We start from the raw sequence: 16,090 nt of genomic DNA on the forward strand, positions 1-16,090 counted from the left end.
GTCTTCCTCGGCGACGAGTGGAGCCTCGTCTTCGGAGATATCTTCGATTGGATCTTCGTCCTCAGAGACGTCTTCTTCAACGATCTCCTCCTCAAAGATGGCCTCCGGTGCTGGCGCTGATCTTCTCATTTCGTGTCGACGGGCCCTCCAATCCCGAATAGTTTTCTTCGATCGGAAGGAGGCACAGGCTGCGCAGGTCGACTCGTGTTCTGGCGAGAGACAGAGGTTGCAAACCTCGTGATGGTCGCTATGAGGGAATTTTGCTCGACATACCGAGCATCTCTTGAATGGAGTTCTGTCCATGAGGCGTAGGCCGTACGGTGCCGTACGGCGCCGATCGGCCCAACGGTCCGCGTCGACGCACCGGAATGTAGCTGGTGATGTTGAAAAGTCTATTCGATGTCGAAATAAGTTTATCTAAAGTTTCTTGCTTCGAAAGATGCAGAAAAAGTATTTTCTAGCCGGAGCGGAAAACTTTCATCCGAACCCAGTGGCGGAAAAAAACAATCTGAGGATGGAGTCGATTACCATGCGCAGTATTGTCCAAGGGAGGAGTCACCTATCTCGTGACTACAAAGACTTCTTCCAAGAAGACAACAACCTGCAATCATCCGAGCCCAACACCAGGTGGCGATCTATTGCTAAGTGTAGGATCTGCAGCTCATATGCCTCGAACATGCTGCTTACCAGTATGCATCTGTTCTTGGCATGTAGAGCTGCAGAGTTGTACACTTTGCATAGATCGCCATCTGATCTTGGGCTCGGATGATTGCATGTTGTTTTTATCTTTCTAAGAAGACCAGTGACTCCTCCTTCGGTGCAGAGTGCGCATGGGCTTCGACTCCATTGTTAGATTGTTTTGCCAGTAGGGTTAGATGGAGTAGTAAGCAATAGAGAAGTGCCCATGCGTGATGTTTCTAATTAAGATAATACTGGATCAGATAGAGGTATCCGGGGAGGAGGGTGGGCATGTACAACTCTGCAGCTCTACATGCCAAGAGCAGATGCATACTGGTAAGTAGCATTTTCCGTTCGAGGCATATGAGCTGCAGATTGTACACTTTGCATAGACTATATAGCAGTATCCTCCTTAGCGGTAGCTACCTCTATCTGTTGCAGTAGTTTGAAAAAGTATTTTTAATACAGCCTGGCCCACACTAGCTTGTTGTTTGCACATCTACACAATAGTGTTTTGTGAACGTATGTGGTGTGGCCCAAGTTGCTGTTTTGCATAGGTCATCTAGAGGAATATTTCCTAAGAATGCCATAGATGCCCCTAGTTTGCGTGTGGAATGAGCCCTAGGGGGAATTGTTAATGTGCGTTTAGCTTTAAGGTAGCATATTTGTATAAATTTTACAATCCACCTTGCAATTCTTGTTTTAGAAATAGGATTGCCTTTATGCGGTGGGGAGAAAGCTACGAAAAGTTGTTTGGTTTTCCTAAATGGTTTTGGTCTTTCTATTTAATAGAGCAATGCTCTTTTGACATCAAAAGTATGTAGCGCTCTTTCTGCCACTGAGTCTGGTTGAGGAAAGAATACTGGTAGTTCAACTGACTGGTTTAGATGGAAGGCAAAAACTACTTTGGGTAAAAACGTAGGATTTGTTCTAAGAACCACTTTGTTGTCATGAATTTGTAAGAATGGTTCTTGTATGGTTAATGCCTGGAGTTCCCTCACTCTTCTAAGAGATTTGATAGCGACTAAAAATGCCACTTTCCAAGTAAGGTATTGTAATTCACACTTGTGTAGAGGTTCAAATGGAGGGCCCATTTGTCTGGTAAGGACTAAATTGAGATTCTACACTGGGGAGGGTGGAGCTCTTGGTGAAATTATTCTTTTAAGCCCTTTCATAAAAGCTTTTATTGGTGGAAGTTTAAAAAGCGACAGATGTCTGTTCTGTAGGTAAGCGGCTATGGCTGCTAGATGTAATTATATGGATGCATACGCAAGATTACAACGTTGTAGATGCAAAAGGTAACAAATGATATTTTGAATAGAAGCATCTAGTGGGTCAATATTATTGTTAGAGCATTAAATGACAAATCTTTTCCAGATATTGTTGCATTGTAGACGGTTGGAGGTGGGATTTGGTTAAATTTACTGTAAATCCTGGATTGTGAAGCAACTGTATTGTCCGAAGCGTGTGTTGCACACAGCTTTTTTGGGAGTTTGCTTTTATAAGCCAATCGTCTAGGTAGGGGAAGACATGAATTTGTTGTCTTCTGAGATGGGCTGCAACTACTGCGAGGCATTTTGTAAAGACCCTGGGTGCAGTGATGAATGGAAGCAGCTTGAACTGGTAGTGTTGACCATCTACCACGAATCTGGGATATTTCATGTGAGAGGGATGTATTGGAATGTGGAAGTAGGAGTCTTATAGATCTATAGTGGAGAGAAAGTTGCCTTGCTGTAGTAATGGAAGCACTTGTTGTAAAGTGACCATGTGGAAGTGGTCTGAATGAATGTACCAATTTAACAGTCTGAGATCCAGTATTGTTCTTAGAGAGCAGTCCTTTTTTGGGATACGGAAGTAAAGGGAGTAAACTCCTGTCCCTTGATGAATTAGAGGAACTGGCTCTATTGCATCCTTTTGTAACATTGCCAAGACTTCTTGTTTGAGTAGCGTCAGATGGTCTAATGACATTGGGCGCTGTCTTGGAGGAATGGTGGGAGGTGTAGAAGTGAGTTCCAGGCAATAACCATACTTGATAATTTGTCTTACCCACTTGTCTGTTGTGATGGTGTTCCAGACAGGTAGGAACTGTGAGATGCATCCCCGACAGGAGTGGGATGATCGGGGGAAGCGTAGGGAAGTCACTGTTTACTGTTAGGGGAGTTGCGGGTGTTACCTCTGTAACCTCCTTTATTGTATTCCCTAGAAAAGTAACCTAGGTTTGGTCTTTTGTATGAGGATGTAGGGTGTTCTGATGTGGTAGTTTTGGAACCTGCTCTGTAAAAGGAGCGCCGAAAGGAACCTCTGGCAGATGGTGACTGCAGGGCCCCCATAGATTTAGCTGTTTCTGTATCTTTTTTAATTTTTTCCAAAGATGACTCAACTGCAGGTCCAAAAAGGTGCTCTTGATCAAATGGTTGGTTTAGAACTGTATTTTGCACCTCTGTTTAAATCCAGACACTATAAGCCAAGCATGTCTACGTAGTAGCACACTATTTTTTATGGCATGTGACGCTGTGTCTGTTGCATCTAGTGCACATTTTATTGAGGTATTAGTAATCAGTTTGCCTTCTTGTACCAGGTCATTAGCTTTGGCTTTGTACTCTGGTGGAAGGTGTTGAATGAGCTTTTCTAGCTCGTCATAGTGAGCCCTGTTGTATCTTGCTAGCAGGGCTTGTGTGTTTGCAATTTTCCATGAATTAGCCGCCTGAGACGCCATACGTTTTCCTGATGCGTCTAATAGCTTAGATTCTTTGTCAGGAGGTGGTGCGTCACCGGATCCCTGGGAGCTTGTCCTTTTACGTGCATTGGCTACCACTAAAGAATCTAAGGGAAGTTGGCCCTTAATATAGTTAGGGTCACTAGGGGCTGCTTTATATTTTTTATCAATTCTGGGGTTAAGAACCCTAGCTCCGACTGGGTCTTTAAAAACCTCAGGAGCATGTCTAAAAAGGCCTTGAAGCATAGGCAAGACATGAGTAGATTTTTGCGGTTGTGCAAAAGTTTTTAACAAAAAGTCTTCCTGTACAGGATCTGAATGGAGTTTGACTTTGTGATATGTAGCTGCCCTATTTATAAGTTGTGCACACCCCACATTATCATCTGGTGGGGATGGCTTTGAGGGGTAGAAATCTGAATCATTAGTTATATCAGGATCAGTGTTATAATCATTCCTTGGGTCCGATTCCTGTGGTGAATTGACAGGACTTAATGGCATTGCATTACATCGTCATCTACATCTCCATGCCCTTGTGAATAATCACTATCCTCTAAATGTGGAGTGTGGTGGTGAAATTATTAAGTTAGGGTTATCGGGTGGTGGGGTGAAGGTGGAGGAGAAGTGTTAGTAGATATATGAATCTTCTTTGGAGGAACTGGAACTTGGTGTGAATGCTCTGGTTTCCTCTTTGTAGGCAGCTTGGTGACTATATGACCAGTCTTTGGGTGGTTAAAAATAGTAGTTTGCTCTGGATCTGGGAAGAAAAGTTCTTCAGACTCTGCAGACTTCCTTGATGTCGAAGAATTGTCCTTAGAAACTAATTTTGGGTGATTTGGGACATTGTCCTGTACAACAGCCTTACTCGGTTCCGAAGTTTTCGGTGCCTTGTGTTTTTATGCCACGAAGGTCTTTTCTATGTGCTTCGGTGCCGAAGGTTTTTCAGTCTGTTTTGGAACCGAAGCCTTATCTGGGTTTTTCAGTTCCGGTGGTTTATCCGGCTTTCTCGGTGTCGATGCTTTATCGAGTTGCTTCGGCGCCGACTTTTTATCGGAGTCTTTCGGTGCCGAGGGGTCTTTTGTTGGTTTCGGCACAGAGTGTTTCGTCGGTGTAGACGTAAGAGGGCGTGGCAACTCTGATGGCTGCACCTTCGGTGCCAAGGGTGTTTTCTCGGCGCAGAGTGGTTGGCTCGAGCCGGATGGCTTTGGTCTGTCCTTTGGTGCCGAGCCCGAGGGCGGGGTGTTCGAAGTCTTGGTACGGTGTAAACATGAGCCAGAAGGCGAAGGGGTTACCGGTGCCACTATTTGGGCTGGGTAGGGGTCGGGGTTTCAGTACTCACGTCCCTTTGGCCAGGAGTGTTGTCATCCTCGACCTCAGCGTCGGAGACGTCTACTTCGGAGTCCATGATGTATTTTGGCTCCGGAAGGTCGGGACCTGGATTGAAGATGTCCGGAATGGAGCCGGTCCGCGCTGCATGTCTCTGTGCCGAGCTAGACGATCCCAGATAGTCTTTTTCGATTTAAATGAAATTCAGGCTTCACAATTGTCCTCTCGATGTTCTGGAGAGAGGCACAAATTGCAGACAGGATGTAGGTCCGAGTGTGGAAATTTAGCACCACACTGTGGACATATTTTAAATGGAGTCCGTTCCATCGACGTACGTCTATATCGGCGCGGGTAGGCCCAACTGCCGGCATCGAAGAGTGATGGAAGCTTTCGAGGTGCGTGTCGAAGGCACGTGATCGAAACAATATAGTCGGTGAATGTAATTGGCGTCAAAGAGGTCTGGAAACGGTTCCGATCCGGGGCGCAGCAAGTTTCATCCGAACCCGATGGCGGAAAAAAACAATCTAACGATGGATCCGAAGCACATGCGCACTCTGCACCGAAGGGGGAGTCACTGGTCTTGTGACTACAAGACTTCTTCGAAGACAAAAACAACATGAAATCATCCGAGCCCAACACCAGATGGCGATCTATACAAAGTGTAGAATTTGCAGCTCAGATGCCTCGAACCCAGGGTTCCCCCAGGGTCAAGGATGCACCCTCAAAGCACCCTTAGCGGCACTAGGGCGGCCGGTTGCAGTCTGCTGAGGCCCAATGTTATCCAAAGGTGGATAGGGGCTTCCGGGTGGTGGGTGATCACAAGCAGGCCACAAAGTTGTGGTAGCAAAGCTCCTGGTGATAGGCTCAGGGCAAAGGGGGATCAGACTTAGTACACAAGGTGCCTAAACAGCGTCACAGGGGAGGCTGGGTGCAGGGTGCTGTTTTGACATCGAGTGCTCTGTTGATTTCAATAGGTATTCTCCGGGTGCAACAAACACTGCAGGCTTGGGGACGAAGATCTTCTGGAGGCGACCACTGGTTGGAGAGGTAAGTTGGAATACCGTGACACCGTCGGTTTGGGTTTTTCTTACTGGCTCTGGTTGCGGGGTTCCTCCAGAAAGAGGCTGCAGGCGATGGCTGGAGAATTGATGTGAGAAAGTGCCATCTTTCTTGCCTTGGTATGCCCCCACTTTTTTCTGAACTGCTGATGTGCTTTGACTGAGTGTGTCCTGGGTTCCTGCCAACCAGGTACCCAGGGCCTGTGTTCCTTCCCTAAAACTGTGCTGAAACTAAAAACCCAATTGGCATCTCTGGCCACCTGTCAGCCCCTATTAAATGGTACCCTAGGTACCCAGGGCATGGTGACCAGAGAAGACCCCTGAAGGCTGCAGCACTTATTGTGCCACCCTCAAGGGCCCTGTACCCTGGCACCCACACACTGCCTTTGCAGGCTGAGTGCCTAAGTACAGAACTAAACCAAGAGTCGACATGGCACACATCCCTATGTGCCATGCCCACAGAACCCACTGTCCTAGCATACTTCAGTCACCCCTCTAGCTGGGTGCCCTATGCCTACAGTACCTAGGGCCATTCCTGGGTACTGTAAGTACAGTGATGCCATTAAGAGTATATGGTGCTGGGAGGTTGTCATTACGCACTCCACAGCACCATAATGGCTACACTGAAGACTGACAAGTTTGGTACCGAACTTCTCAGCACATTACACCCGCACTAATGTCAGTGTGGGATTTAATGTAAAATGCACCAGAGGGTATCTTAGAGATGCCCTCTGAAATCCTAACCTACAATCCACATCTGGGCTGAGTGGCTGCAGAGGCTGCCACACAGCAGACATGGTGCTGGACCCCTGGGTGGAGAGCCCCACCCCCGCTCTCCTGGGCCTGCAACAATGCACATCCTGGGCGAGGTGCTAGGTCTCCTCCCCCAGGATGGGCAGGGGGAAGCTTCAAAGGCATACCGCCTCTGTGAGCTTCTCCAGACCATTTGCTGTACCCAGGAACTGGCCCCCACCCGTTCTAACCCCCCCTCTGGCGGGAAAAACTACGTCAGGAAGGGGGGTGTGCCAGCCGGTCCCAAACCCCAACCTTCAGGTGGGGGAGACTAGGTGAAGCACGACCCCCGGCTCCGGCCATCTTGTAGATGGGGAGCCCTACCCAATCCCAGCTAGGCTCCTGACCCCCCCCTCCCACAGGAGAGGAGCAGGCTAGGGACAGGGACCCATTGGTCCCTGTCCTTGCCCTACCTGTAACGCCCCTAAATTCAGTATTTAGGGGCTCCCTGAACCTTCCTTCCTCAGATCCAGATACGAAAAGAAGATCAAGAAGACCCGCCATGCAGCTGCTAACAGGACGACAACAACTGACTTGGCCCCAGCTCTACCGGCCAGTCGATCCTGGAACCTGCTCCTGCCTAAACCCGGCAACTCTTGCGGACAGCAACCTTGAGACACCCTGAGGACCTGCCTGCCTTGACCCTCTTAAAGACTGGGACTCCCATCAGCAGAGGCTCTGCTGTAACAACCCACCTGGTGCCAACCAGGAATCTCCGGACCAGCCCACTCTGCACCCGCTGAGCCCGGGCCCACCCAAACCAAGACCACAAGGACACCCGCCCCCCCCCCCCCCCCCCCGGCGACTGGACCTGAAGTCCAGAGCCCAAAGGCCCTCCTCGACGAACCAGCAGACGCCTGCAGACTCAGCACCAGGGGCCACGCCAACCGCGACCAGCCGAGGGTACGTCTTTCCAACACACAAAGACAACCCTGCACCCGGCGCCCTACAGCCCCCTGTGCCACCCTCTGGGGTACCTACCTGTTCTCCAAGATCCCAACTTACCTCTTGAAGTGCTGGTGGCCCCTGGAGAGTCTCCGTTCCCGAACCTGCAGCCTTTGTTCCTTTTTGACCTTTCCCATTGGATAACATTGAGCGCCCGACGGCTCAAGAGCACCCTGCACCCAGCCGCCCGAGTGCCGCTGGCTGTGCCACCTTTGTCCTACCCTACTTCACCCCTTGCCCTGAGCAAGTTACCAGGAGCCCAGCTCCCACAGCCGCATGGCCTGCTAGCCAGCAGCCACCAACCGAAGGCCATTTTCCCTCATTGGATATCATTGGGCCTACCTACCTCTGCACAAGGCCGGTCCTGCGCTGCTGGGGCGGAAGAGACGGAACTTACCTGACCCTGGTGGACCCCTGAGTCTATACCCGGAACCTTAACTTCACCAGCCAAGTACTCACCTGGAAACCGGTAACTCAATGTATCGCAAAAAGATTCTTCAATGTGTAACCCAAGGTTGACTGTGTAGAATGTGATTCTATTCAAAACAGTGCATGAAAATATTTGCATAAGTGGGTGCCGCACAATTTCCCATGGAAGTACCAGAGATCTGAGTAATACATTCTCAACTGCTACAATGCCCAACCTCAAGAAGAAATTTGGCTATGCACTGCAGATGTCAGCTATACCCCATGACTTGGGCATTGAAGCAGTTGAGCAAGTATTACTCAGATCCACTATCTCACCAGATCTACAGATGTTACTCATGGAATTACTTCATTTCACTCTATATCAGAGTTACTTTACTTGGAACAACGATTGGTTCTTGCAACTCTCGGGTACTTCCATGGGAAATTGTGCGGCACCCACTTATGCAAATATTTTCATGCACGGTTTTGAAGAGAATCACATTCTACACAGTCAACATTGGGTTACACATTGCAGAATCTTTTTGCGATACATCGATCTGTTCTTCGTCTGGTCAGGCAAAGAAACGGATTTACTTACCGCTTTGACACAACTCAACTTTCATGATGACCGCATACAGCTCACTCATGAAATAAATCAGTTGAACATTCAATTTCGAGACGTGCAGATCATAGGTCAAGGCGATCACCTGGCTACCAACATCTTTCGCAAACCAACGGACAGGAACAGCATTTTACATTTTCACAGTTTCCAAAGATCCAATTTAAAATGCAACTTACCATACTCACAGTTTCTCAGAGTAAAGAGAATAGTATCGGATCCTATTGAATGCAATATTCAAATCAAGGAAATGGAAAACAGATTTCTAAAACGAGGCTATCCCATTCAAGTATTGAAAAAAGCTGAAGACCGATGCAAACTTCAGAAACAAACCGATCTATTGACACCCAAACACAAGTCGCCCCCAACTAGGATGGTGATCACATCAAAATATTCAACCTTCAGTGATCAATACAAAAGAATAATTCTTAAACATTGGCCTATACTGACTACTGAGCCAGATTTCCACAATATCTACTCTGAAACACCAATGTTTGCATAGACCAGGGGTTCCCACCTCAAAGACAGCTTACAAAACCGGACCGGTCTTCAACAAACAGTAACTACAAAGGCCTTCAACCTTGTCTTAATTGCAGTAACTGCAATGTGATAAGTAGCGCCACCATCAACCACCCCATGAAAGGCACGCCTATAAAACTCAAAGTAAACGTTACTTGCAATTCTGCTCAAGGGATTTATCTAATCAAATGCCCATGTGGCCTGTGCTACGTGGGGAAAACATCTCGTAAGATTCGTACCAGAATACTAGAACACAAGAGTAAAATCAGTTTGAAGAATACTAAATCTGCTTTAGGTTCTCATTTTACTAGCCTCAAACACAATGTCTCTCAACTCAAATATTTAGTTCTGGAGAATGTAGAGAACTGTGAGGGAACTGATTAGAATAACACTCTGCTACAGAGAGAGAACTTTTGGATCCGTTACTTAAGCACGATGCAGCCTAATGGGCTGAATGACAGAATGGAGTTTCTTTGCTACCTATGACATTCTTTTAGATACCGTCATTAATGACTTTCATGTTTTTGCTGATACCATATGTTTCTTTTGATAGCATCATAATTGATATTTATATCAATTATTGAATTTGGACATTTTACCTTGTTTGCATTCTTTGACCCTGGCTCTTTATATCCTCTGTTTTATGCTTAGTTTCATGTGTTTCATGTTTCGTATTTGTGGATATTGTTTGTTACCATGTTCGCTTAGATGCATGAATTTTGATACATTTTTATTCCATTTATATTTTTTCACTTTATACTCTTTGTCCCATTGGATTTCATCTTTCTTTTCCTTCACTATTTTCACACAACTTTATTTGCGGTTTTGTTCACCAAACCCTGCTCAGTCGCCATCTTAGATTCAGTCTTTTCCTATTCACCGTAGTCGATTGTTTATGTTTTTCACTCACAATCACATGACTCAGCCCGTCCCGTTCACTTTTGTTTAAACACAGTGGCATCCGTACACGCTTCATGCTGGTCTCATTCACTTTTTCAAACCGGTTTTGCCACATGCTCTCATACCGGGTTTGACCCGTGATTTGAATGCTTACTACCGTAAAGCTTCCCGTAAGTACTGAGTCTTCACTATTTTTGGCTAGTCGGTATCTCTGATTTTGGACCTATCATATCACTTACCATTCTCCCTGTCTCTTCCGCAGAATTGAAATATCTGTACCGTCGCCCGGGTGGGCGCACTTTTTAATTAGTCGTTTTTTGAACCCACACAGTAAGACTTTCTGCATTTTTTCACCTTTGTTATTATTTTTCTGAGCACTGAGTGACCTCCAAACTTTTTTTCAATGAGCACTTCGCTATCATCCTTAGTCCGACCGTTCACTTTTTTCTTACACATGATCACTGTGAAGGTTCACAGCTCTTACGACCTCAGTTGTCTTATTTTACTTCTTGCTTCACGATTAACCTACATCTTTTTTCGTTTACATGTTTTAATCCTCATACACACTGGGGTCATGGTGATAGTTATTGAATTGTTGACTGACAATCTTGGAAACTACGCATTGTTTTTTGTTTTGGCTTACAGATGTTCCCTGAAGAAGGGCACGTTAATGCCCGAAATGCATCAGGATTTTTGGGTTCTTTCCCGTCATGACCTATGATGAATGATTTGTATCAATTCACCAATGATTGGATGACTTATTAATTTCAAACTTCATGAAAATACATATCTGAACTTGTTTGTTTAGCTGAAAACCTTTTGATTGACATGCTCATATGGATTAAAAGATTAGCCCTCAGTGGCCTCACTGCTGTGACCTAAGGGACAGACCCTAAGCAGGGTCTGCTATTCATAAGAATTGGTTTAGACATTGTAGGGGTACAGGGCTCATGTTCCTCTTCCCTCATCACTAGTATAGTACACCCAGCCAGAGGGGTGGCTGACCTACGCCAGGACAGTGGGTTGTAGGCATGGCACATAGGGATGTGTGCCATGTCGCCTCTTCACTTTGTTCTGCACCAAAACATGCAGCCTGCAATGGCAGTGTGTGTGTGTGTGTGTGTGTGTGTATATATATATAAAGGTACAGTGCCTCTAAGGGTGGCAAAATAAGTGCTGCAGCCCTTAGGGACCTTCCCTGGCCACAGTGCCCTTGGCATCTATGGTACCATTTACAAGGGGCTGGCCTGTGGCCAAAAATGCCCATTGTGTTTTGTCTTAATGCAGTTTTAGGGAAAGAACATAGGCCCTGGGAACCTGATTGGCAGGAACCCAGGTCACACTCAGTAAATGTACATCAAAAGTTTAGCCAAAAGTAGGGGCAACCATGCAAAAAGAGGGCACTTTCTTACACTGTGTGAATCTTTTCTGGATTCACATCCTGTGCATTGGTTTTGTAGCATTATTCTTGTTTACATGTGGAGGTAGGGTGGAAATGAGCTTGTACTTACAAACGCTTCAGTATTGTCTGACCCATCTGCGACTCTTTGTAGACCTGAATGTCCACATGGTAAGGAAGGATTGAAAAGATTATCAAGGGGCTGCCATACATATGTTCATTAATGGTAGGTTTGTCAGAAAGGCTCACCTGGCTCCCTTTTTAGGTCGAGCCTAGACGAAAGCAAAGCGAAGCTTTGCTGTCTAGGGCGAGACAACTTATGTAATCACTTTTGGGGGAATGTGGACAGCAGACTGCCACGCGCTTTTCCTGCCGGAGATTTGACCTCGTGAACGCGCACGCTTTTGCGTTGGTGAACAGGCACGCGCGCACATGCACGCAGGCACACAGGCACGCACACGCACGCGCAGGCAGGCACGCACGCGCACACACACACACACACACGGAGTCCCCCGTCGGACGCCGCCCGGCAGGCCGGAACACAGCACTAGGAGCCCGGGGCTTCCGCACCACATTACCTCGTTCTAGGAAAGGTGGCAACCCAACCCTACTTTTTCAATTCACATCCTCGAAGCGCATTCCAAGTTTCCTCCAGTTTATGTCGCTTGGCAGCAGATAGTCATGTCTCTCACTCCGTTCATCCTTTATGTCGATGTCCGTTCTCTTCCCGGTGAAGCAAGAGCGTGAGTTCCAAGCCTCGATGTGACAATTTTAACTGCGTAGTAAGAAACGGATCTTTGATTGGACGAGAGCAAGAAGGGGCTGGGCTTAGGTATCAGCCCGTTCGGTTCAACGTACCCGGGATCCGGAGAAGAGCAGGATGGCAGAGTGGGGTAGAAGTAAGGAAAATAGTTCGCGAAATCGGGGAAAAACCTTTCTATTGTGCGTTTTAAAGTACAAAGAAAGGAGAAGGAATATCTGTGGGAGAGTGCGGTGTTCGAGGCATGAAAGGAATGGAGGAGGATGAAATCATTAGAGGGCTGAGGTTTGTTTGCTGAAGTGCCGGGTCAGGTTCATCGCCTAATAGGCAATATAAAAACACCCCAAATCCCAGTCACTAAAGGTTGATACGAGTCGGACTAGTTTGGTTTGAGCCTTTCCCTTTCGGTTACATACACACAAACGAACAAGTTACTTACCTTCGGTAACGATATATCTGTAAGAAACATTAGTTAGTGTTAGATTCCTTACCTTAGAATATCCCCAGGCGTCAGTCTGGATCCGGAAACTTTTGCGTAGCAGTACCCCTGCGCGTCGGTAGGCGTCGTCTGCAGGCGTCCCCTGCGGCTCCGCGTCCGTCGTCGGCGTCGTGCGCCGTGATGACGTCGCTGGAGTACATAGACGCCGCCTCCGCGCGCTGACGTCAGTTCTTTGCACACAGCATTTCCGCGCCAGGAGACGCAGAGCCATGAGAGAACCAACACTGGTGCCATGTAAAAACTAGGGCCCTGAAAGGGATGACCTTAACCCTAGGTATCAGTTCGCAGAACGGGGAGGATGGGTGGGTTCGGTAAGGAATCTAACACTAACTAATGTTTCTTACAGATATATCGTTACCGAAGGTAAGTAACTTGTTCATCTGAAAGAAACACGTTAGTGTTAGATTCCTTACCTTAGAATACATACCCCAGCAATACCAACCCCGGTGGTGGGTCTGCGAACCAATACAAACTACACCAGAAAGTCCTGGAGGACAGAACGGCCAAAGAAGCCATCCCTCCGGACTTGGCTGTCCAGGCAGTAGTGCCTCGCAAAGGTGTGCAGCGAGGCCCACGTAGCCGCTTGGCAAATGTCCTGCAAGGGGACTCCCCGGCCCAGGGCAGTGGTAGCCGCCGTGGCCCGAGTGGAATGGGCCCTCAGCCCAACAGGAGGCTCCTTCCGAGCCAAAGAGTAGCACGCTTTGATGCAGAGGACGACCCATCGAGAGATGGTTCGTTTACAGACCGCCCGTCCCTTCTTCGCACCCACGTAGCCAACAAACAGTTGGTCATCCACCCGGAACTGGCGTGTGCGATCCATGTAAAATGAAAGCGCACGTTTTGGGTCCAGACGATGGAGCCGCTCTTCATCCTTTGAAGGATGCGGAGGCGGGAAGAAGGAAGGGAGGGTGATGGACTGCCCGATGTGAAAGGCCGAAACAACCTTGGGCAGGAAAGAAGGTCTAGTCCTCAGAACCACCTTATCAGGATGAATGGACAGGAAAGGAGGTTGGACAGAAAGAGCCTGGAGCTCACTCACTCTCCTGGCAGAGGTGATGGCAACCAGGAAAGCCGTCTTTAAAGTCAGGAGACGGAGAGGACAAGAATGAAGGGGCTCAAAGGGAGCACACATTAGAAAGGTTAGAACCAGGTTCAAATCCCACTGAGGCATCACAAACGGAACAGGTGGAAACATGTGAGTGATGCCTTTCAAGAATCGAGTTACAATCGGGGATTTGAACAAAGAAGGCTGATCAGGAAGCCTCAAAAAGGCTGAAAGGGCAGAAAGGTAGCCCTTGATAGTGCCCAGAGCAGAGCCCTGCTGGGCAAGAGAAAGAAGAAACAGAAGAACCTCCGAAAGAGGGGCAGAAAGAGGATCCACAGCCTTTGCTGTGCACCATGCCACAAATCTGTTCCACCGACAGGCGTATACCGACTTAGTGGAGGGACGCCTGGCTGCCAGAATAACATCACAGACTTCAGGAGGCAAGTCAAATGGCCTCAACTGCCGCCGCTCAATCTCCAAGCATGGAGGTGGAGACTGGACAGGTTCGGGTGGAAGACCGTCCCCTGCTGCTGCGACAGAAGGTCCTCCTGAAGGGGCAGGCGGATCGGGGGACCGACTGACATGCTGAGTAGCTCGGGATACCAGTATCTTCGAGCCCAGTCCGGAGCCACAAGGATAACTTGGGCCCGGTCGCGCCTGATCTTCTTCAGCACTCTGGGCAGAAGTGGTATAGGCGGAAAGGCGTATAACAGACCGCAACTCCACTCGCGCCGAAAGGCGTCGCCGTGCGAGTGCCGTCTTGGAAACTCCAACGCGCAGAACTGATGACATTGCGCGTTCTCTTCGGTGGCGAATAGATCTAACCAAGGCTCTCCCCATTGCAGAAAGATGCCTTGCGCCACGTCCGAGTTCAGACGCCATTCGTGATCCATCGAGCACCGACGGCTGAGTTCGTCCGCCCTGGCGTTCAGAGAACCTGCCAGGTGTTGAACCGTCAGAGTCACGCCCTGACGTTCCAGCCATTGCCAGAGGCGCAGAGCCTCCTGGCAAAGGGTCCACGACCCCACACCGCCCTGTTTGTTGCAGTACCACATGGCGGTGGTGTTGTCGGTGAACACCTGCACCACACTCCCGTTGACAAAGGGGAGGAATGCCTTCAGTGCCAGACGAATCGCCCGCAGCTCCAATAGGTTGATATGGAGCCGGGACTCCGCCGGAGACCAGATGCCTCTGATCTCTGCCTCTCCCAAGTGGCCACCCCAGCCCTGGAGGGACGCGTCCGTCACGACAACGTGCTCCGGTTGGGGAAGGGAGAGGGACTTGCCCCTGACCCAGTCGCGGTCCGTAAGCCACCACTGCAGTTGTCTCGCAGTGCCCTCCGAGATCAAGACGTGGTCGGACAAGTTGCCCTGATGCTGGGCCCACTGAAACTTCAGGTCCCACTGCAGAGCCCGCATCCGCCACCGAGCGTGATGCACCAGAAGGATGCAGGAAGCCATCAGTCCCAGCAGCCGCAGCGTCAACCTGACCGAAACCCGGGATAGCGGCTGAAAGATGGGAATCAAAGCCTGAATATCCCGAACCCGCCGTTCCGGAGGATAAACCCGAAACTGCGCCGAGTCCAGAACCGCTCCGATGAAAAGGAGCTTTTGAGAGGGACACAGGTGTGATTTCGGCACATTGATGGAGAACCCCAGGTCGTGCAAGAGGTCTGCCGTCATCTGAAGGTGGTGGACGACTGTCTGGGGCGAGCCCGCCTTCAACAACCAGTCGTCTAGGTAGGGGAAGACTGAAACCCCCAACCTGCGCAGATGGGCTGCGACCACCGCCATCACCTTTGTGAACACCCGTGGGGCGCTGGTAAGGCCGAAGGGGAGCACGATAAACTGAAAATGCTCCTGGCCTACCGTGAACCGCAGGTAACGCCGGTGGGCCGGCAGGACGGGGATGTGAAAATAGGCGTCCTGCAAGTCCAACGCTACCATCCAGTCTTGTGGGTCTAGAGCAGCCAAGACCTGAGCTAACGTCAACATCTTGAACTTCTCCTTCCGGAGGAAGCCGTTGACGTTCCTTAGATCCAAGATAGGACGTAGGCCCCCCTTGTCCTTCTTGGGCACCAGAAAGTAGTGGGAATAACAACCACGCCCTACTTCTGGCCCAGGAACGCGCTCGATGGCCCCCTTGGCCAAGAGGGCCGTAACTTCCTCCTGCAGAAGTGTCAAGTGGTCCCCCGACACACGGTGGTTCTGCGGTGGCATGGCTGGAGGAGAGGTCTCGAAGGGGAGGGAGTAGCCCCTTCGGACGATTTGCAGCACCCACCTGTCCGAAGTGATCGTGCGCCAGTGAGCGTGGTGATGGCGAACCCTGCCACCCACTGGCGTCACATGGGGCCGAAAGCACGGACTAGGAGGATTTTGGGGTAGATGCTGCGGGGGAGGGTGTGGTCTGACCCCGCCGTTGTCCCCGAC

The 16,090-nt window shown here is 49.1% G+C and overlaps 1 long non-coding RNA gene across 1 annotated transcript in view; it reads right to left on the reverse strand.

Annotated features, from left to right (window-relative positions):
• LOC147703320 (uncharacterized) overlaps positions 1 to 16,090 on the reverse strand; it is a 106,673-nt gene that overhangs the window by 52,573 nt on the left and 38,010 nt on the right. The window lies entirely within an intron of this gene.

The sequence above is a fragment of the Lissotriton vulgaris genome, chromosome 7 (assembly GCF_964263255.1).
Source record: "Lissotriton vulgaris chromosome 7, aLisVul1.2, whole genome shotgun sequence".
In the NCBI taxonomy this organism is placed as follows: Eukaryota; Metazoa; Chordata; class Amphibia; order Caudata; family Salamandridae; genus Lissotriton; species Lissotriton vulgaris.